Source organism: Oryx dammah, unplaced genomic scaffold (genome assembly GCF_014754425.2).
Source record: "Oryx dammah isolate SB20612 unplaced genomic scaffold, SCBI_Odam_1.1 HiC_scaffold_16, whole genome shotgun sequence".
Taxonomy (NCBI): domain Eukaryota; kingdom Metazoa; phylum Chordata; class Mammalia; order Artiodactyla; family Bovidae; genus Oryx; species Oryx dammah.
The window spans coordinates 20,180,393-20,204,578 of record NW_024070200.1 but is presented as its reverse complement, the minus strand read 5'-3'; the positions used below and the strand labels follow the sequence as shown (position 1 = coordinate 20,204,578).

Genomic DNA, 24,186 nt, shown 5'->3' with positions numbered 1-24,186 from the left:
TAGTGGGCTACACTCCCTGGGATCGCAGAGAGTTGGACAGACTGAAGTGACTTAGCATGCATGCAGTCACGAGTGTTTGTGATTTTTCTCCTTGATCAGGAGTTAATTTTCAAATCGTTAAGGTATTTCAAACTTTTAAAAATTATTTCTTATATTATTAAATTATGATCAGTGACTGTAACTTGTAATATATTTACTTTTAAGTATTTCTTATGGTTTGCTTTGTGGACTTTATTGGACCTTTAGTATTCTCTTCAAGGAATGCTTTCTTATTTTGCCATATAGGTAGGCTGAGAAGTTTCCAAATCTTTCAGTTCTAGTTCCTTTTTGCCTAAGAATTCCATCTTCAAATCATTTCTCTCTTTTCACATTTTGCCATAAGTAGTCAGGAGGAGCTAGGCTACTCCTTCAGTATTTTGCATAGAGATATCCTCAGCTAAATGTTCAATTTAATTACTTGCAAGTTCTACCTTCCACAGAACACTAGAAAATGAAGTCAGTTCAGTCAGGTTCCTTGCTACTTTATAATAAGTGAAAGTGAAGTCGCTCAGTTGTGTCCGACTCTTTGAGACCGCATGGACTGTAGCCTATCAGGCTCCTCCGTCCATGGGATTTTCCAGGCAAGAGTGCTGGAGTGGATTGCCATTTCCTTCTCCAGGGGATCATCCTGACCCAGGAATCAAACCCGGGTCTCCTGCATTGTAGACAGACGCTTTACCATCTGAGCCACCAGGGAACACTTTTTCTCCAGTTTCCAATGACATGTTCCTCATTTCCATCTGAGAGCTCATCCTAATGGCCTTTGTGGTCCATACTTCTACCAACATTCTCCTTAGGGTTACTTAAATATTCTCTAAGAAGACTGAGGTTTTCTCTCCTCTCCTCTTTTCTTTCTGAACCCTTAGCATAAATACCCTTAATGCTCATATTTCTAGTGTGTACCTCTAAACTCTTCCAGCTGCTACCAGTAAACCAGTTGCAAAGTCACTTCCACTTTTTAGGTTATTTGTTATGGCAGCATCCTACTCTCAGTACCAAAATCTGTAGTAGTCAGGGTTCTCCCGAGAAGCAGAACTTCTAGGACATGAGGAATCCCATGATCTGCTCTCTGTAAACTGGAGACCTGAGAATGGCAGTGGTGTAATTCAGTCTGAGCCTAAAGGCCTGAGAGCCAGAGGAGCCAGTGGGGTAAGTTTCACGTAAGGGCAGAAGATGAGATGAGATGTCTTAGCTTGGTGAAGCTGGGAAAAAGAAGCAAATACGTCCTTCCTCCACCTTTTGTTCCATTTAGGCCCTCAACAAATTGGATGGTGCCCATCCACAACTGAGCAAGGCATTCCAGTGAGTTTACCAATTCAAATGCTAATCTTACCCAGAAACTCACTCATAGACCCCAGAAATAATATTTAATGTGAGTACCTATTGGCCAATCAAGTTTACACATAAAATTAACCATCATACATATAAACATAGGAAAAAAAATCACTGAAGTTAAACTTTAGAAGATGAATTTAAGGAGAGTTACTCTGGAGATCAATCCAAATTAGTGGACTGGAAAAATCAAGAGGAAGAATATCTAAGAACTAAGAACAAATTCATACAGAGAAATAAATTATAACAAAATCATTCAGAGGTTGATTTTCCACATATTATTTCTGTGGGCATTATTGGAGCCTGTGCATAATCAAAATACTGGTGTAAATCAAGGAAGAAGAAAACAAAATTGAGGGAACAGGATCCAACATAAAAGAGAGACAAAGGAATTTACTGAATGTGGGTAAAGAGACACATCAAATGATAGCTCTGTAGCAGGCCTGAAAATGAATTGATCTAGATTGTAACAGGTCAGAAAGCTCAAGGAGAGACTTCTTCAAGAAGGTGAAATTAATAAAATACCCAGTAGGTTTGACTCTATTGGGAAGAGATTTACACAAGCTCTGGAGAATATGGGAGGAAAAATTAAGTTAAAACATAGAAAAATTAATGTTAAAACATAGAAAAGTTAATGTTAAAACATAGAGAAATATTAAAACAAAAAATCTTAATTAGAGAAAATAATCATAGCAAACATGATTCAGCTATCAGAGTATTTACATGGTCAACATAAACAATATTAATCTAAACAATAGATATGGGTCCTGCAGTATTATCCTGTGGTATTGATACCACAGACCTTTAGAAGGGCTGGCTACGGGAGCTGTGTGAGGGAGAGAGACTAGGAGAAAATGGATATTGATTTATCATAACTTTATAAGATTTTGGAAGAATTGTGGGAACCCAAGTGTGTGTGTGTGGGAGGGGATGGGGTAAGAATGGTGGTTATATGTGAAAGAGCTAAATTCTCATCATCTGTATTAATAATAGGTATTATCGGTAGATAGTAAAGCCAGTAACTGGTAGTGAGAACATAAGACTGTAAACATGTTATGTAGAGACTGGGGATAAATACCAGAAACCAACAGGAAGAATTGAAAGCAGTTGCCTTCCAGGGTGAAAAATTTGAAATGTGTGGAATTGTGAAGTGAACTGAAAGTTGCTCAATCATGTCTGACTCTTTGCACCCCATGCACTGTAGCCTATGAGGCTCCTCTGTCCATGGAATTCTCATGGGTTGCCATTCCCTTCTCCAGGGGATCTTCTCAACCCAGGGATCGAACCCAGGTCTCCTGCATGGCAGGCCGATTCTTTACTGTCTGAGCCACCAGGAAAGCCCCTGAAATATGTGGGGCCTAATGTTTTTCATAAGAAGTCTTATAAAATTTTAAATGCACAGGTGTGACTTGGCCAAAAATACCTTCCCCACCAACCATAGATTAAAAACAAAATGGAATAACAAAAGAAGACATAATAGATTCAGGAGATACAAGGAGGAGTTCTACAAAGTTAAAAAAGAAAGAAAATTGTAAGAACTCATATTAGAAAGAAGATCTGCATTTTGAAGAATAGCCCATTCCTGTCCCTCAGTCCAAATTTCCAGTTAGCATTGATGAGGAAAACTAATAGATGTATTCCTATACATTTTTTAAGTTTCAGGGATAACAAAATCTTGCTGGGTTCCAGAAAGAGAAAAAAAGTTATTTATGAAGGAAAAAAAAAAAAATGAGAGTGAGACTGAATTTCCTGCATCGAATTTTGGAGACTAGAAGATGGTAGGATAATGTCACTGAACTAGTGATAGAATTACATTGGTGAATCCTCTACTGGGCTAAGTTATCAGTCACCTGTCAGGGAGAGAGATGTGCAGATGTTTGAGGAGTCTTGAGAAAATACACTAACCAACAAAAGGACTTGAACAGTGATTATGGGAAATGGAAAGATAAGAGGAAATGGTGCTAAGTAATGAAGTTGTCAATATACACATGGTCCAGTTTTAGTGGTTAGAGGCCAGCTTAGAAAATGTTTACTATAAGCTCTAAAGAAGTATTCTTTTTTCTCAACCTTTCAGCTTGAAAATTTTCAAAATAAAAATCTGAAAGACTTTTGCTTAGATTAACCAGTTTCTTTTGCAGTAGAGTGCTTCCGATTCTTTGGAAACAGCTGATTCTAGGGCAGGAAAAATACGTGAGCTTGCATTTTAACATGACAAAGAAATGTGCCATGATAAAAGGGCAGAGAATACATACAAAAGATGTATTGGTGAGTGCCTTTTGAAAAACCACCTGTCGGAGTGAACAAAGCGGGACTGGAAGAGGAGGAAGTTCAGCTGCACTGTGAGCTCTAGACCTGATACGGTCCAGCTGTGACTGTCGTATTTGTCCATTTGTTGTCAAAATTGGACAGAGGAGTATGAAGAGATAGATCCCTTTCATATATGCCCATCATATGACAAACATACGTTTGTCATCTGGCAATAAAAAATACCCTGCACTTTTGTGACAGAAGCCCTGCCTCTTTCTGATGATCAAGATCAATTACTCCTGCCAGATTTGTTTCTTGGCTCAAGGTACTTGGAGTGACCAGGCGACAGTTGTAACTTAAAGTTTAATGGGCTCTGTCCCTTGGTTGAGGACAGGGGACTTCCAGATTCATAGAACCTAGCTTTGCAGGGAAAGGAAATATAAATTTCTAAATGGGCACTGGACCTGAGGAAGCCATTTCTGCTTTTTCCCCTTGTTTCTTGCCTACGTGTATGTTACTTCTTACAGATGCTATAGCATAATGTTTACTGATTTAGGGCATAACTACAACCCAGAGGAGGGTGTCCTGTCTTCACATGGTATCATCACCTCAACCATGCCTTCAGAATGCTTTTCGAGCATTCCAGATCACTGTCTCAGATTGGCAGCTTCTGAATGTTGTGGTATGTAATAGGACAAGTGGACCGAGCAATCTGTATTGATATCTCCCTGGCTTTAGTACATCTGTTTGGTTGGTAGCAAAGCTCTGTAGGATATAAAGTGAACTAGAAACATTGTTAAATCTCAGGTACTGATGTTAAGTCTCTGTCTTCTTTCCTTATTCCATTCTATTTTTAATTTAGGTTTGGGAGTTTATTTTTGGCAAAGTCATAAATGTGCATCATTTAAAATTTTGTAAGTCACAAGCTCACATTTATACTTGTGGTCAGGGAAGGCAAATCCATATCTGTAATAAGTGTTGATTCTGGTCAAAGTGAATCACTGCCCCTTTCAGAGTGGAAAAGGGTCCAGTGTAATCAGTTTACACTGTCTGATGGTCTCCTGGGGGAAATGTTCTCTATTGGGGGTTCAGCTTTGGTCTTTTTCAGATTAGATAATCTGTTTTAGCACTTAGCTAGATCAGCCTTGGTGAGAGGGAGCCCAGACTGTTGGGCCCATGCATAGTTGCTGTTTCTGCCACCCTGGCAGCTTAGCCCATTATGCCAGCACTAAGGTGGTCAGTGACATGATGGATGATGTCAGCTGGTTAGTATTCTGTATATTCTTGGCTGTTTAGTGCCTCTTCCATGGAGGAGTACTTTCTGATGGGTGTTAATATGTTAATAATACATTAATCCAAAGATTCTCACATTTTATGTCCATTCTCACAGGACTATCTTCATGCCCTGTTCCCAGAAAAACCAGTCAAGAGACTTTAATCTTTTAGATGAAATTAAAGAGGCCCTGAGCTAGCAGAGTGGCAGAAACTATAAATAAACATTATATCTGAACAGTATTTCAGGTTAGGCTTGTGATACTTTAGAGACTGCAACATTTTCAGTTTGATTAATTATGAGGATCAGAAATTCATCTTAACTGAGGCAAAGGATTTAGGAAAAAGTTGGTCTGTAGGTGAGACAGATACATTTTATTTATTTATTTATTTTTATTGGAGGATACTTTCTTTACAATGTTTTTAGTTTCTGCTGTACAACAGCATTAATCAGCTGTAAGTATATATCTATCCCCTCTCTCATGAGCCTCCCTCCCTCGCATTCCTCTGTCCTAGCCCTCTAGGTCACTATGGAGCACCAAGCTGTGTTATATAGCAGCTTCACACTAGCTGTTTTATTCATGGTAGTGTGTTTATGTCAATGCCACGCTCTTCATTCATTCCACCTTCTCCTTCCCCTGCTGTGTCCACAAGTCTGTTCTCTACATCTGTGTGTCTGTTCCTGGTCTGGAACTCAAGAAAGAGGTCAGAATTAGAGACACATAGCCATGTCATAAGGCTACCCATTTCACAACTCAGAACTGCAGGGAAAAGTTTATTTGCTATCACTGCTCTAATTCACCCTCTACAAATCTCAATTTGCTGGTTATTGGGGGATTGGTAGTATGAGGGGACAAACAAATAACAGTAACAAAAAATACAAGGAAATTGCCAGATTTTAAACTTGGGCTCGTGTAAGCATTTAAACATTTCCTTTCAGTTTTCAGTAGTGTTTAATGTCTTAGTTAACTGCTCTCTTAAGCGTTTCTCTCTGTTATCTGAGTATGTGATGGAGGGGTGGCTTCTGTGATCTTATGGCTTGAAGAAGGCAGGATTCTCAGATTTCTATATTGTCTCAAGGTTCCTCTGGTCACCATGGTGATGTCCTCTGTCAGTTGCTGCTCTTCTGTTTGCACTTCTCTCCTTTAGTTTGGTCAGAGCCCAATGATGCTTCTTGGCTCTCAAGACCTCTGGTGTTAGAGACCCCTCTGAAATCTGGCAGTGAGTTGGGGTCAGTTCAGCTTGGATGGCTCACTTTGAGCCATGACCCTCAGCCTCACACAGAAACCTCAACTGGCTATCTCCCTAGCTAGATATTCTGGGGTTAACCCATGCCAGGCTTGGGGAAGCTAAGCTCAGAGTGCCTCTTTAACAAGACTCAATTGCCAAGTTTTTGTTACCATATTTTGATACTTTCCTATTTATTTGCAGTTTGTTTAGTATTTGTCACTACCTACCCTTCCCTTACAGTATACATGTACATAAGAATATCAACTCATGATAATGGGGACCTTGTCAGTCTTGTTCATCACTGAATCACAAACTCCAAGGATAAGTACCTGTCACATGATTGGCCCTCAATAGATTTTTGTTAATGGACAGAAATAATAGATGAAATCCCTAAGTAAGAGTATATCAAGTGAGAACAAGATGAGGACTGAACTGTTTAGTACATCTTCAACCTTCTCTTTTAGAGGTAGGAAGCAGAAGAGATTCCAGGGCAGAAAACTGAGAACTGATCAAGAGAAGTATGAAGAGGATGGAGTGCAGAAGATGGGGAGAAGCATGTTCAGTCGAGTGTGATAATTTCCAAAACGTCAGGAGTTGAGTCGGAGTAACTGAAGCTGACAAGTCTGTTGATGACTGGTAATCTGGGGGAGGAAAGCAGTATCAAGATACAAGTCTGAGAAAACTCAGGTCTCAAGAAATTGTGCCATCAAAGGGAGAAGATAACTGTGACAGCAAGTAAAGTCTTTTATGAAGATTGATGGTGAAGTGAAGGTAAGAAGGAGTTGGGATTTGTCACTGGGCTCTTTGGAAACAGGACTCAATGGAGGGCGCTTTTCCCCCCAAGACAGAAGAAGCTTCGTGTTTTGATACATAGGGAGGAACTGGTGAGGAAAAGAGGAGGAAGACTGAATAAAGAGATAATTCACGAGTTAAGGTCTCAGAACTTAACTGGAAAAGGAAGAGATCAACCTTGGAATGGAAGGCAAGAAGGAAAGAGGAATGAGTGGGAAACAGAAGGTGTGAGGCAAATGGGAACAACACACAGGAATTTCCATCAGCTTTTGCTTAATGAAATAGAGGTATCCAGATTATCTGCTAAGAGTACATGTATATAGACCCCTGTAAGAACTGGTCTCCTACCTCCCACACTTCATTTGCATGTTCTTTGACTATTTCCTGACTGAGGGTAAACAGCCAGGCTCCCTGGAAGTGCCTTTCCAAAGAGTTCTGAAGAAGAGAACTATTTAGTTCTTGTTCAAACTCAGGGGACTTGGGTGCCCTGGAGTTCCACAGAATTCATATGCAGATCTCAATAGATCTCAAACTCAGCTCTGTTTGTGATCCTGGGTTATGTAACTAACATGGATAATTCAAATATCACAACTTTCCGTTTCTTTTGTACCTCAACAACGCTGACTCATTATCAAATAAATAAAATTTATTTACTCCGAATGTTTCATCTTCGTTGGTGCTCTTAACTGATGGGAGAGTCCATCAGTATGTTGTTTTGGATTAACTTATGAAAATGAAGAGTTTATGGATTATATGCTGATGGGAAAATTACCTGCTGAGGTAGCTTCATATTTGTTCTTTATTCTACTGATTTCATATATATGAATTATGCAAAATGTGAGTTTTTTGAATGAGCACACACACACATATTTATATATATATAAGGAAGTACATAATGTGCATGTCTGAAGCCAAAATATTTAAAGTTATTTCGAATTAATAAAAGTTTATATGTAATAATACTTTGCTTGTGCTTTTTTGACTATCATTCATTTATTCATCTACCAAATACTTCCTGGCTATAATGTGTAGGTTCTGTTCCAGGTGCTAGGAGTATAAATGCGCAAAAGATACAGTCCCTGAGTTTCAAGGAATTTATGGTCTGGTTATAGAAGACAGATGTTGTAATAAAACAAGTACTGTGGTATATTGTATGTGCCAAGAAAGAAATATGTACAGGGTGAACTAGGGCCTGAGGGAGGGAGTAGTCAATTTCTGTTTCAGAAGGGTGAGAATTTGCTGTCAAAAAGTTTTGAGGTAGAAGGCAGATTGCCCTGCACCCAGGGTAAGGCAATTGGAGATTTATTCTCTATGAACTGAAACTCCAAGAAGAGAAAAGCAGGATAATGAAGGGAAGAGGCTGGACCCTGCCCAAACTCCCCAACCACACACAGAAAAGTCTCCTTGGATGTTAAAGGAGGAGTTACATCAAAGGATGTTCTGTACCCATACGCCTTTTTGGTAAAATCCATCTTGGCTAAAAGATGTGTGTGCATATATGGAAGGATCCTAAGATATATCGAATATGGACTGAACTAGCCAGTCAAAACGACTGGCCAAAGGAAACCCGTAAAAAATACCCCATAAAATTAATTCAAACTGCCATGACAGTGCAACTCAGGGACTGTTCCTCTGAGTCTGCTCGTGTCTGTCCACACGTACTGTACTCTTTTTCCTCTTAATAAATACTTCACATGCTTCACTACTTTCTGTATCTTTGTGGAAATTCTTTTCTGCAAAGCCAAAAGGCTGGGGCCCATGTTGTGGACCACTGGTCAAGTGGGTAGGATCTGATGCTTTCACTGCCGTGCTGCTGCTGCTGCTGCTGCTGCTAAGTCGCTTCAATCGTGTCTGACTCTGTGCGACCCCAGAGATGGCAGCCTACCAGGCTCTTCTGTCCCTGGGATTCTCCAGGCAAGAACACTGGAGTGGGTTGCCATTTCCTTCTCCAATGCATAAGAGTGAAAAGTAAAAGTGAAGTTGCTCAGTCGTGTCCGACTTCGAGATCCCGTGGACTGCAGCCCACCAGGCTCCTCCATCCATGGGATTTTCCAAGCAAGAATACTGGAGTGGGGTGCCATTGCCTTCTCCATGAGCCCGCCTCAGTCTCTCCTTGGGAACCCACCCCCTACCTCAGTCCCCACCCCCAAGCCACTGCAGGCCAAGGCCATCTTAGGTAAGTGTTACTGATGAAATGGTGCCTGAATCTTGAAATGTAAGAAACTGTTTTTGTTAAGTTTGCCATTAGATAATACAAAGTCTTTGAGGACAAAGAACTTCCTTTTATACAAGTTTGTATTCTAGCACAAAGGAAGAATTTGCCAATAAATTAAAGTCTCTTTAGGTTTCTAAACAATTTCAAATTTAAAACTATTGACTATTATAAAGGTATTTCTGTTTTGAAATACCAGCAGGTGGCAATATTACCCCATGAAAAAAGACTGATTGCCAAAAGCTGAAAATGTCTTTCCTGAATTTCCATATCTGGTAATGAGGGTGTTCTGGATTAAAAATGGATGAGAAAAACAGTTTGAATTTTTCTGTTTTTCTCAACAGGCCAATTGAAAATGCCAGTGTTGGAACCCCACCCACCTCCTCCTTCCCATTCATCCTGAGCCCAAGAGATTGCCATAAAATTGACCTGGATGTCTTTCATTCAAGGCTTGTGGGAGGCTGAAGCCCGCCTCAAGATTTCTCCACTACACTGACCCAAGAAGAAAAACAACTCCCTGTCTGATGCCCAGTAAAAGCCAATTCACAGAAAATATTCATGAATCTAAGAGATGTTAGTGATGATTTGGGGAAAGGATAAAGGATAGAGTTTACACAGCAGCAGTGCAAACAAGAACAAGTGAATTGGCCTCCCAGGTCTCAAAATGTCCTTCAGCCATGCACCATCTTGAAGTTTCACGGAATTTTTTGTTTCAGCCCTTTATCTGGTTGGCTCCTCTTTTACCCTTCTTGGCCTTGGAACTTCTGTTTCTTTTCCTTTTCTCCTCTCCCTCTCTCCATCTCCTTCCTATTTCCCTTTTTCCTCTCCCTGCCTCTGTCTCTCCTCCTCCCCTTTTCTTTATCCTGGTTTTGCACCCCCCAAAACCCACCAAGATTACCTACAGTAAAGGGCCCTTCCCTCTGGACCCCTCCCTCTGTGTGACCCCCACTTCCTTAAAGGCGTTAGTAGCAGTTTATTACCTTCAAACAGCAGACCAATTTTTCAGTTTTCAGTGTAATAAAAATACTTGAAAAAAGATGCCCTGCAGATTAAAAAAAAAAAAAAAATCCCCAAACCTGTGATTTTGGATTTCAGCTGGTGTTTGCAGGTTTTTGTTTAGTAGGGTAATGTTAAGTGAGCTTGTTAGGGTCCTCTGCACCTCTCTGCATCTTCCATGTGCCTACAAAATAAACTGCCCTTGTAGCTCAGCTGGTAAAGAATCCACCTGCAATGTGGGAGACCTGGGTTCTTTCCCTGGGTTGGGAAGATCCCCTGGAGAAGGGAAGGGCTACCCACTTCAGTATTCTGGCCTGGAGAACTGTATAGTCCATGGGGATCACAAAGAGTTGGACACAACTGGAATGCAAAAGTAGGAAGTCAAGAAACACCTGGAGTAACAGGCAAATTTGGCCTTGGAATGCGGAATGAAGCAGGGCAAAGACTAATAGAGTTTTGCCAAGAAAATGCACTGGTCATAGCAAACACTGTCTTCCAACAACACAAGAGAAGACTCTACACATGGATACCACCAGGTGGTCAACACTGAAATCAGACTGATTATATTCTTTGCAGCCAAAGATGGAGAACCTCTATACAGTCAACAAAAACAAGACCAGGAGCTGACTGTGGCTCAGATCATGAACTCCTTATTACCAAATTCAGACTCAAATTGAAGAAAGTAGGGAAAACCACTAGACCATTCAGGTATGACCTCAATCAAATCCCTTATGATTATACAGTACAAGTGAGAAATAGATTTAAGGGCCTAGATCTGATAGAGTGCCTGATGAACTATGGAATGAGGTTTGTGACATTGTACAGGAGACAGGGATCAAGACCATCCCCATGGAAAAGAAATGCAAAAAACCAAAATGGCTGTCTGGGGAGGCCTTACAAATAGCTGTGAAAAGAAGAGAGGCAAAAAGCAAAGGAGAAGAGGAAAGATATAAGCATCTGAATGCAGAGTTCCAAAGAATAGCAAAAAGAGATAAGAAAGCCTTCTTCAGCGATCAATGCAAAGAAATAGAGGAAAACAACAGAATGGGAAAGACTAGAGATCTCTTCAAGAAAATTAGAGATACCAAGGGAACATTTCATGCAAAGATGGGCTCAATAAAGGACAGAGATGGTCTGGACCTAACAGAAGCAGAAGATATTAAGAAAAGGTGGCAAGAATACATGGAAGAACTGTACAAAAAAGATCTTCACGACCCAGATAATCATGATGATGTGATCACTAATCTAGAGCCAGACATCTTGGAATGTGAAGTCAAGTGGGCCTTAGAAAGCATCACTACGAACAAAGCTAGTGGAGGTGATGGAATTCCAGTTGAGCTGTTTCAAATCCTGAAAGATGATGCTGTGAAAGTGCTGCACTCAATATGCCAGCACATTTGGAAAACTCAGCAGTGGCCACAGGACTGGAAAAGGTCAGTTTTCATTCCAATTCCAAAGAAAGGCAATGCCAAAGAATGCTCAAACTACCGCACAATTGCACTCATCTCACATGCTAGTAAAGTAATGCTCAAAATTCTCCAAGCCAGACTTCAGCAATACGTGAACCATAAACTCCCTGATGTTCAAGCTGGTTTTAGAAAAGGCGGAGGAACCAGAGGTCAAATTGCCAACATCCGCTGGATCATGGAAAAAGCAAGAGAGTTCCAGAAAAACATCTATTTCTGCTTTATTGACTATGCCAAAGCCTTTGACTGTGTGGACCGCGATAAACTGTGGAAAATTCTGAAAGAGATGGGAATACCAGACCACCTGACCTGCCTCTTGAGAAATCTGTATGCAGGTCAGGAAGCAACAGTTAGAACTGGACATGGAACAACAGACTGGTTCCAAATAGGAAAAGGAGTACGTCAAGGCTGTATATTGTCACCCTGCTTATTTAACTTCTATGCAGAGTACATCATGAGAAATGCTGGACTGGAAGAAACACAAGCTGGAATCAAGATCGGTGGGAGAAATATCAATCACCTCAGATATGCAGATGACACCACCCTTATGGCAGAAAGTGAAGAGGAGCTAAAAAGCCTCTTGATGAAAGTGAAAGAGGAGAGTGAAAAAGTTGGCTTAAAGCTCAACATTCAGAAAATGAAGATTATGGCATCCGGTCCCATCACTTCATGGGAAATAGATGGGGAAACAGTGGAAACAGTGTCAGACTTTATTTTTTTGTGCTCCAAAATCACTGCAGATGGTGATTGCAGCCATGAAATTAAAAGACGCTTACTCCTTGGAAGAAAAGTTATGACCAACCTAGATAGTATATTCAAAAGCAGAGACATTACTTTGCCGACTAAGGTCCATCTAGTCAAAGCTATGGTTTTTCCAGTGGTCATGTATGGATGTGAGAGTTGGACTGTGAAGAAGGCTGAACGCAGAAGAATTGATGCGTTTGAACTCTGGTGTTGGAGAAGACTCTTGAGAGTCCCTTGGACTGCAAGGAGATCAACCCTGGGATTTCTTTGGAAGGAATGATGCTAAAGCTGAAGCTCCAGTACTTTGGCCACCTCATGCGAAGAGTTGATTCATTGGAAAAGACTCAGATGCTGGGAGGGATTGGGGGCAGGAGGAGAAGGGGACAACCGAGGATGAGATGGCTGGATGGCATCACGGACTCGATGGACGTGAGTCTGAGTGAACTTCGGGAGATGGTGATGGACAGGGAGGCCTGGCGTGCTGCGATTCATGGGGTCGCAAAGAGTCGGACACGACTGAGCGACTGAACTGAACTGAAATGAAGCAACTTTCGTCCATGATCTATCATATTTGCATTATTTGCCATTTTTTTTTTTATAGCGTTCCTCACCTCTGGTCCCAGATTAGGATCAATTAGGAGACTCTGATTGGTCTGCTATATTGGACCATTTTTCCTCTAAATGTTTTATTAAGGAAATGTGCAATACAGGAATATTTGAATCTGTCACCTAGAATCTATGATTGTTAACATTTTGTTATATTTGCTTTCTGTGCATCTACGTTTCTGATGCATTTCAGATTAAGTTGCAGACATAGGTACTTTTCACTCCTAGACATTTTAGCATTCATGTAATTAATTTTTTTTCAGGTTTTTTTTTCTAGGTAAAATTTATATAACTGTGATATTCAGATTTTAAGTGTACTATTAGATAAGTTTTGAGCAATGCAAAAGACTGGGTTATCTAAACCCCTATTGAAATATAGAAAATTTCCATAAAGGATTTATTTGTTAGATTTTCCATATGCAAGGAGTGTAAAATGGTTAAGTTCTGGACATTTCCAGGTCCGAGTACACTATTGGTAAGAAATTGCTTATTATAGTCTAATGGATTTTAAGTGAGTTTTATAGAAATCCAGTTCAAATTAAGCTCTGCATCTGTGCTTTTTGCTGTTGTTTCAGTTTGACTTTAGAAAGCAAACAGAAAAGCTCAGAAGCAAAATGGGCACTGCTTGTCAGTTAAGAGCAGGAACTAGGTCTGTTTTTTGATACATATCTCAACTACCCAGGATGCTTTATACCTTTGACACTCAAATATTTCCTGTCATCACACTATCTGTTACAAAAATTTATTGTCTATTCTATAGCTATTGTTTGTGCACCTAGGAAATAATCATGAGACTAGAAGTCAAAACCATGGAGAGTGTCACATATCCTTCTTAGGTGGTCATCAGTCAGTTCTTGAAATAGGGTTTAAAGAATAGGATATGTAGAGCTTCTCCACAGCCCAGAGGTAAAGAAAGATGGATAACTAAATTCAGACAGAACAGCCATGAGGCTCCAGGAGTAATAGACCTGGATTCTGAGTCTCTTATGCTTCCTACTGGAGTTCAAATCAATGGTTGACCTTCCCAGGGCCTCTAGGTTCATGCAGATGAGTAGTTACTGCTTCTGAAGGTGTTTATATGGAAAAGTCCTGATGCATGTTTATAGAAAGAAATATATGGGACAACAGTGCATGTTACTTTCTTAAGTTTTAGTAAAGAAATTCGGATATCTTTTTAAATGCTACATCCAAATTTCAACAAGTCAAATGCCCACTGAGGACCGTAAAAAACCATTGCTTGCCATTCTTTTTTTAAAGTTGAAGAATAGTTAATTTATAATGTTGTGTTAGGTTCTGTTTACAGCCAAGTGATTCAGTTTAATATATATGTAAATATGTATCTTATTTTTCAGATAATTTTACATTATGGGTATTAAATATTGATATAAGATATTGAATATCACTTATATGAAGAATCTAAAAAAATGATACAAATGAACTTATTTACAAAACAGAAACAGACTGACAGACATAGAAAACAAATTTATGGTTACCAATGGGAAAAGCAGGGTGAGGGATAAATTAGGAATTTGGGATTAACAGATACACATTATTATATATAAAGTAGATAACATGGACCTACTATAGCACAGGGTAATTGTCATTCTTTGTTTTTTAGGTGGTTCCTGCTTTACTGACTTTGGAAAAGGCAATGGCACCCCACTCCAGTACGCTTGCCTGGAAAATCCCATGGACGGAAGAGCCTGGAAGGCTGCAGTCTGTGGGTTCGCTGAGGGTTGGACACAACTGAGCAGCTTCACTTTCAGTTTTCACTTTCATGCATTGGAGAAGGAAAAGGCAACCCACTCCAGTGTTCTTGCCTGGAGAATCCCAGGGACGGGGGAGCCTGGTGGGCTGCCGTCTATGGGGTCGCACAGAGTCGGACACAACTGAAGTGACTTAGCAGCAGCAGCAGCTTTACTGACTTAAAGTCAAATATGCAGAATGAAATCTGTGTCTGAATTGCTGTCTTGGTCAAAAATCTTTTTCTTCACAGATGGAAATTTTCTCCAGAATAAATAAGTAGTGTTTTGGTCAGTCTTCTGTTTTGGAGATTAAAACTCACTATAGTCAGTTTGAGCACAAAGAGATTCTTCAGAATATTAAATGGCTCACAGATTCTAGGTTGAGCTTCCAGGAATGGTTCCCAACTTACACTGACTGTCAGGATATTATTTTAACCCAAGCAGGATGCTGTAGTATCAGAAAGAAATGACTGCAAGTTATTAGCTCCTGAAGCTCTGCTATGAGCAGAAAATAGTCTGCCAATTTAGGAAGCTGCTATTATAGCTGCTGTGCTAGCCGGTGCCACTGCTGTCCCAAACCACACCAACGAAGTGAGTGCCAAAGTCCAGTTTAACATCTGATGGTAGGAACTTAAATACTAGAACCCTAGGTACAAGGGATTGTGAAATAGTTTTTAGCTAGTTAGCCTCAGCATGTTAAAAGAAGTTAAGACACGTAGTGAGTGAGCCATTTTAGTGTCTTCTAGGAATAGAGAAAGTTTGGAGAGTTTATCAAGATGTTGACATACGAGGCTCCTGAATATTTTTCCTCTCATGGAACCATCATGTATATAGGCACATTCTAAGAAATTCTCTCTGAAAAAAAATTGAGAACTTAGCTAAACAATTTCTATATATCAGACATATGAAAAAACACAAAATGGGTAGGAAAGGCTGAGACACATGCTCACTATAAACTCTGCACCCAGCAGTGAAATACTATTGAGAGAGGATGCCTATTCCCAGCTTCCCCCTGAGAAGCAGAGTTTGGACAGCACATCTAGCACCTCAGCTTTTGACTTCCACATGAGGGATGGGTTTCCAAGATACCAAGCCCACAGCTACTTCAGTTCAGTTCAGTCGCGCAGTCGTGTCTGCCTCTTTGCGACCCCATAAACTGCAGCACCCCAGGCCTCCCTGTCCATTACCAACTCCTGGAGTTCACCAAAACCCATGTGCATTGAGTTGGTGATGCCAGCCCACAGCTAACATCATACTTAATAGTGAAAAGCTGAAAACTACCTTTAACATTAGGAACAAGGCAAAGATGCCACTTTTGTCACTTTTATTGAACATAGTACTGTAAGTTGTAGCCAGAACAATTAGACAAAAAAATAAAATAATCCAAATAAGGAACAGAAGTCTCTTTTTGTAGATGATATGATATTAGGTATAGAAAACCATAGGACTTCTCTATAAAACTGTCAGGACTAATAAAAATTCAGTAAGTTTGCAGGATATAAAATCAAGATACAAAATTAGTTGCTTTTCTATACATTAACAATGAACTATTAGAAATTAGTAATCATTTATAATTGCATCAAAATGATAAAATATTAATACTCAGAAGCAAATATAACCAAGGAGGTGAGAGATCTGTACACTGAAAAGTCTAAGACATTGATGATCAAAATGAAGACAAAATGGAAAAATATTCCATATTCATAGATTAAAAATTAATATTGCTGAAATGTCCATTCAGTATAATCTCTCTAAAAGTTCCAATGAAATTTTTCACAGAAATAGAACAAACAATTCTAAAATTTGTTTGATCCATAAAAGACCCCCAAATTTGAAACCAATCAAGTAAAAACAGCAAAGCTGGAGGTATCACACTGCCTAACTTCAAACCAAATTACAAATCTGTAGTAATCAAAACAATATGATGCTGGTGTAAAAACACACTCAGAGGTCAATGTAACAGAACAGAGAGTCTTGAAACAAACCATATAAGGTCAGTTATTTTTTACAAAAGAGGCAAGAATATGCAATGGAGAAATGAAAGTCTCTTCAATAAATGTTGGGAGTACTGGATGTCTGCAAGCAAAAAAATGAACTGTATTATACCATACATTAAAATTAACTCAAAATAGATTAAGGAATAGGCCTTAATTGAAGGTGTTGGTGAAGTTGTGTTCCTTTATGAAGGCTCCAGGGAAGAATTCATTTCCTTGCGTTTTCCATTTTCTAGAGGCTTTTTATATTCCTTGCCTTGTGATCTCTTTCCTCTATACCCAAAACCAGCAAGGGAGACCTGAGTGAATAATCCTTATTTAAAATTGTTTCTTCAATTACAAGCATATTTTGAACAAATATTTTTCATTTGTTTTTCTCATATCACATTTGTTTAATTCATTTAGTAATAGTTTTTCACAGGCTCTGTATTCAAGTTTTTCTGTTATTCATCTATAGAGGCCTGCTGTTTGCCTAGAGAATTATGGGTACACTCTCCTTGTCTTGACTTCCTATTCTACTTTAATCTGGTACTTTCTCATCTGTACTCTTAGAATTTATGCTGGATTTGAGTTGGAGGCCTGGAAACATTTGGCTTATAATCTTTGTTAAGGCCTTTAGCTACCCAAAAGTGAAGGGAAAGCTGAGTTTGCTGTTAACTGGCATCTACAGTTTGGGTGTGATAAATCACATCCCCTGAGCACACATCGTTTCTGGGGATGCTTTCTCTGAATCTTGGTGTTCCAGAGAAGCAGGCAGCCTCAGGAAGAGGAGGGACAAGTGTGTGACTCTGTGGCTCACAGGCATTTTATTTGATGGCATCACTGTGATTCTTTCTGTTCAGCAGTTATTTGCCATATACTTCATTCTTAAGATATTGCTTCCTACCCCTCAAGGATATCCTTGTTAAGTAACTTAATGATGAAGAGAAGAGACAGAAGTTGCAACTGACAACTTTTTTTTGGAGATGCATAGGTGGGTATAAAAGGTGAATTTGATTATTTAAAGAAGATCTAAGGCACATGAACCAGTAGAGAGGCTAAAATGTAAGGGCAAGGATCTTTGTTTTGTCCACTTATGTATCCAGTTTCCCTCGAACAGGTTCTGACACCTAGTAGATGCTCATGAATATTTGTTGAATGAAGGACTGAAGATAGAGAGAGACGGATGAAATGAGATCATGAGGTAAGAAGTGGTTGAGTCAAGGCAATCTCCTTCCTTTGAGACTGGCGACAAGAAATAAGCACACTTCGATAAAACTGGAGCTCAAGGAGAGGGAAATTATGCTTTATAATGTCTATATTCTTCATAAAGTTGAAGTTCAGGCCACAGGTTAAGAGTGAAGGTGAGAATAGAATAGAGTTGAGTAGAGTAGCAGAAGAGAATATAAAATGCAGCTTAAACAGAGGGTTAAAGCTTTGGAACTTTCATAAAAGTGGCAAAGGAATTTAACTTGGGGTGCATATGGGGCTACTGAATAATGCTGGAGTCTTAGGAACCTGAACCAATCAATTTAATTATGCTGTTTTGTATAATTATGTGATTTCTTTTTTGGAAGTCTGAAAAAAAAGAAAAGAGGATAAAATATGCCCACAGTTGGGTAGTCAAGTGTTGTGCACTGTCAAAGGAAATTGAAGGCATGGCTAGAAAATGATAGAAATAAATGTTTACAAGATTGTAGCAGCTTCTTCTTTGTAAGGTTGCTGTGAGAATGAAATGAGGTGATACTCATGAAGCACTTAGAGTAGGGCCTGGCAGAGTAAGCTCTCAATAAATGTTAATTATAACTCCTGATTAAGTTAGAAAGACAAAATTAAAGGGGCTGATAGTTTGGGAAAGTGGTTAGAGAGAAGCTTTAAGGTAAGCCTTAAGATGAGTGAAAGGACTAGAGAATTTAGGTGGATTTAGTTTCAGAGTTCAATAGTCCAGAAATTAGTGATTATAATTAAGGTTGATGTTTTGGTTATTTCCTGAGACAGGATTGCTGAAGTGCCGTAGAAGCCAAGTGTGTTGTAGGGGTCTGGATCAGACAACTGTGCAATTACTATTTAAAGTTTCCTTCACGTGTATGATTAAATCAGGCCGAACATGGCAGGATTCAGGGTGTGAAGGAGTATCTTGAGCCAGATGCTTCAGATCTTGATGAACATGGTGGAGTGGTTTGGAGGCTGGTAACTAAAGTGATAAGCATGGGAAGAGAAGAGTGGTTCTATATAGTGGTGGGAGCTTCAAAGGCGACGGTACAGTTGAAGAGCATCAAAAGAGAAAAGTTCTGAAGTTGGTAGCACAGTCTGGAGAGCAACTTGACTTTGAGAGTGCCCCCAGTGTTCCCCTCTCCAATACAAGGCTACAAAGGTGAGAGATGGCATGTTTGCTTTCTCCCAGGGTCTCACAACAATGTGAATCAGCAATAAGTATACATGTAACCCTCTCCCTTTTGAGCCTCCCTCACCCCATCCCAACCCTCTAGGTCGTCACAGAGCACCAGGCTGAGCCCCCCGTGTTATATGGCAACTTCCCGCTAGCTAGCTGTTTTACACTTGGTAGTGCATATGTTTCAGTGCTACTCTCTCAATTCCTCCCCTCTTCTCCTTTCCCTGCTGAGTCCACCACGTGCCCATTTTCTACATCGGCATCTCTATTCCTTCCCTGCAAATAGGTTCATCACTACCATTTTTTCTAGATCCTATATATAAGTGCATTAATATATGATATTTGTTTTTCTCTTTCTGACTTACTTCACTCTGCATAACAGGCTCTTGGTTCATCCATCTCAGTTTCACTGATGACTCATAAAGTTTCTATTGATAAAATTATGTCACTAAGTGGTATTTTATATATAAGTGAAAATTTAGTAAGTAAAAGCCAGCAGGATTGTACCAGTTAACTTCTTAAGCCCTTTTGTACCCTGCTTTGTGATGCCTGGATTCTGTAAACTCCACTGTTACTCTGTTAAGCTGGCTCCCTGTTAGGCCCTTCCACTAGGAAGTGTTAGAGGAGACTGAGAGGTGGAAGGAGAAAGGAGGGACTTGCTCTAGCCTGTCAGCTTCCAGTTTTCTTTCTGCCTTCTTCCTGTTCCTGTGAGCATTAGCTCAGCAACTCTTCTTAGGCAGCCACAGTTCCCTCCCTCCTACAGCATTAAGTGGGACTGGTTTGCCAGTTTTCCAATACTTGCAGAAAGAAATTACTCATGCACAACTCCCTCCACCCCAACCCTCAACATAAGCATCAGGCATGCAGCATCACCTCAGATGTTTGAGTCCATATGGGCTCCTTCCTCTACCTTTCTAATTTATAAGTTTTAACAACCTCTTTCCTTGTTCCTCAACCCTACAGGTGGAGATAGCTACTTTCTGCAGTTGCTATTTCTGATATCTTAAGAACGTTTTTTATTTCTCCAGTTTCCAATTTTTAAAATTCTCTTCATTCTAATAACTGTGTGATTGCTGCCTCCTCACTGTAACCCTACTGATATAATTGTTTTCTTTAATTTTTAATTCATGGACAATTTAGGATTATATCTTAATTGTATGCAATATGCATTTATTATATGGTGTTATTATTTAATGACATATTTTTCCAAGAATTAATTATAAAATATTATAGATAGAAATAAAAATTAAATAAGTTTAGTTTTATGAAAAACTTTCTGCATTGCTCTTATTTTTCTCAATTTCACTATAAATAATGAAACCTTAATCAGAGCCTCATTTGCCTGTGGACAGCCATTTGGGTACTCCCTATTTAGTACAAATGACTGGATTTTAAATTAAAATATTTCATTTTGGTCAAGACTCACACGTTTAGGTAATATAATTAACATTTCTGAGCTCTGAATCAAACCAGATTGAGTTCTAAATTTACTTTGGAAAGATAGGATGTAAATGCCAATCATAAAAATTTGGTTTGAGGTGGTTAATTGGAAAGTCTTTGAGAGCAGATAAAAATCTTCAGTTTGGTCTCAGTAAAGTACTTTCTTCCTTTATCATTTATAAGCCCATAAAGTTAAAAATGAATGAGTTATTACATGCAAAAATCTTGTGGGGTGGATATTCTGAATTGTTACTCTTTCCTGGGACTGAACCTGTGCTGAGGATTCTGCTTTTAGCTGTAAAATCAAAGTGGATCAGTTTATCATTGTCAAGGAAGTCATTTGTTAGTTTATCTATCTACCTACCTACCTACCTATCCATCTATCATCCATTTGCCTATCCGTCCATCCATTTATCCATCCATCCATCCATCCATCCATCCTATCACCTATCTATCAGAAAAGTATAGGACTGAATAAAATAATGAATAAAAAAGCACTTCTACACCAGTCTTTTTATCCTACTTGCTTAACTAATTTAGAGCATAACCTAGTTTCCCTTGTGGCTCAGACAGTAAAGAATCTGCCTACAGTGCAGGAGACACAGGTTTGATTCCTGGGTTGGGAAGATTCCCTGGAGAAGGAAATGGCTACCCACTCCAGTATTCTTGCCAGGAAAATTCCAAGGATAGAGAAACCTCAGTTCAGTTCAGTTCAGTCGCTCAGTCATGTCTGACTCTTTGCGACCCCATGAATCACAGCAGGCCAGGCCTCCCTGTCCATCACCTTCTCCTGGAGTTCACTCAGACTCACGTCCATCGAGTCCGTGATGCCATCCAGCCATCTCATCCTGGGTCGTCCCCTTCTCCTCCTGCCCCCAATCCCTCCTAGCATCTGAGTCTTTTCTAATGAGTCAACTCTTCGCATGAGGTAGCCAAAGTACTGGAGCTTCATCTTTAGCATCATTTCTTCCAAAGAAATCCCAGGGTTGATCTCCTTCAGAATGGATTGGTTGGATCTCCTTGCAGTCCAAGGGACTCTCAAGAGTCTTCTCCAACACCACAGTTCAAACGCATCAATTCTTTGGCACTCAGCCTTCTTCACAGTCCAATTCTCACATCCATACATGACCACTGGAAAAACCATAGCCTTGACTAGAGGGACCTTAGTCGGCAAAGTAATGTCTCTACTTTTGAATATGCTATCTAGGTTGGTCATAACTTTTCTTCCAAGGAGTAAGTGTCTTTTACTTTCATGGCTGCAGTCACCATCTGCAGTGATTTTGGAGCCCCCCCCAAAATAAAGTCTGACACTGTCTTTACTGTTTCCCCATCTATTTCCCATGAAGTGATGGGACCAGATGCCATGATCCTCGTTTTCTGAATGTTAAGCTTTAAGCCAACTTTTTCACTCTCCTCTTTCAGTTTCATCAAGAGGCTATTTAGCTCCTCTTCACTTTCTGCCATAAGGGTGGTGTCATCTGCATATCTGAGGTTATTGATATTTCTCCCACCGATCTTGATTCCAGCTTGTGTTTCTTCCAGTCCAGAGTTTCTCATGATGTACTCTGCATATAAGTTAAATAAGCAGGGTGACAATATACAGCCTTGACGTACTCCTTTTCCTATTTGGAACCAGTCTGTTGTTCCATGTCCAGTTCTAACTGTTGCTTCCTGACCTGCATACAGATTTCTCAAGAGGCAGGTCAGGTGGTCTGGTATTCCCATCTCTTTCAGAATGTTCCACAGTTTATTGTGGTCCACACAGTCAAAGGCTTTGGCATGGTCAATAAAGCAGAAATAGATGTTTTTCTGGAACTCTCTTGCTTTTTCCATGATCCAGCGGATGTTGGCAATTTGATCTCTGGTTCCTCCGCCTTTTCTAAAACCAGCTTGAACATCAGGGAGTTCACGGTTCACGTATTGCTGAAGTCTGGCTTGGAGAATTTTGAGCATTACTTTACTAGCATGTGAGATGAGTGCAATTGTGCGGTAGTTTGAGCATTCTTTGGCATTGCCTTTCTTTGGAATTGGAATGAAAACTGACCTTTTCCAGTCCTGTGGCCACTGCTGAGTTTTCCAAATGTGCTGGCATATTGAGTGCAGCACTTTCACAGCATCATCTTTCAGGATTTGAAACAGCTTCACTGGAATTCCATCACCTCCACTAGCTTTGTTCGTAGTGATGCTTTCTAAGGCCCACTTGACTTCACATTCCAAGATGTCTGGCTCTAGATTAGTGATCACATCATCATGATTATCTGGGTCGTGAAGATCTTTTTTGTACAGTACTTATGTGTATTCTTGCCACCTCTTCTTAATATCTTCTGCTTCTGTTAGGTCCAGACCATCTCTGTCCTTTATCGAGCCCATCTTTGCATGAAATGTTCCCTTGGTATCTCTGATTTTCTTGAGGCTATCCCTAGTCTTTCCCATTCTGTTGTTTTCCTCTATTTCTTTGCATTGATTGCTGAAGAAGGCTTTCTTATCTCTTCTTGCTGTTCTTTGGAACTCTGCATTCAGATGCTTATATCTTTCCTTTTCTCCTTTGCTTTTTGCCTCTCTTCTTTTCACAGCTATTTGTAAGGCCTCCCCAGACAGCCATTTTGGTTTTTTGCATTTCTTTTCCATGGGGATGGTCTTGATCCCTGTCTCCTGTACAATGTCATGAACCTCATTCCATAGTTCATCAGGCACTCTATCTATCAGATCTAGGCCCTTAAATCTATTTTTGACTTCCACTGTATAATCATAAGGGATTTGATTTAGGTCATACCTGAATGGTCTAGCGGTTTTCCCTACTTTCTTCAATTTGAGTCTGAATTTGGTAATAAGGAGTTCATGATCTGAGCCACGGTCAGCTCCCGGTTTTGTTTTTGCTGACTGTATTGAGAAACTTGGCAGGCTGTAATCCATGGGGTGGCAAACAGTCAGACACAACTGAGAGAGTTTCATTCATTCATTCATGCACACATGTTCTTTTCCTCTTTTACCTCACCACACATCTTAGTGACCCAGAGCTTCTTATATTATATAATATTCTATATCAATAATTTTTCAGGCTTCCCTCATAGCTCAGTTGGTGAAGAATCTGCCTGCAATGCAAGAGACCCAGGTTTGATTCCTGAGTCAGGAAGATCCCCTGGAGAAGGAAATGGCAACTCACTCCAGTATTCTTTCCTGGAGAATCCCATGGACAGAGGACCCTAGCAGGCTACAGTCCATGGGGTTGCAAGAATCGGACATGACTTAGAGATGAATCCACCACACTCTCATAATTTTGTGTTTGCCTTTGAACTTCCAAAATAACTAACCTTAACTCTTAAAGCATATATTATGTGGTCTTGAGAGTCCATCTAGTATAGGTGTGGTCTCACAGTAACCTAATTTACTGGACAGGGGTTATTGGTTTTAATACCAATATTTAAATTTATATGGATGTGGTAATGATGAGAGAACCACTAATGACTTTATTTTGTTCTTTCTATTGGATATCTGTTTTTTGACTAGATATGAATACATCAAAAATGAATTCAATGATCATAAAATTGTTTTGGTGAACACAGATTTAGGTCTCGGGGGATGATATGATCCTAAAGCATGTTTAGGCTAAACTGTTCAAATGGTCTGATTCATCCTTCTAATTTTGGGGATATGTTATTTTACTAAATATTATATTGACTTTATTTAGGGATGAGTAATG

General features: G+C 39.7%; 1 long non-coding RNA gene across 1 annotated transcript in view; it reads left to right on the top strand.

Annotated features, from left to right (window-relative positions):
• The window catches only part of LOC120875049, a 34,109-nt gene extending 25,492 nt beyond the window's left edge, over positions 1 to 8,617 (top strand). The window contains exon 4 of the long non-coding RNA XR_005723799.1: positions 6,585 to 8,617. This is a non-coding gene — a long non-coding RNA (uncharacterized LOC120875049). The remainder of the gene's footprint in view (positions 1 to 6,584) is intronic.
• Positions 8,618 to 24,186: the final 15,569 nt, after the last annotated feature.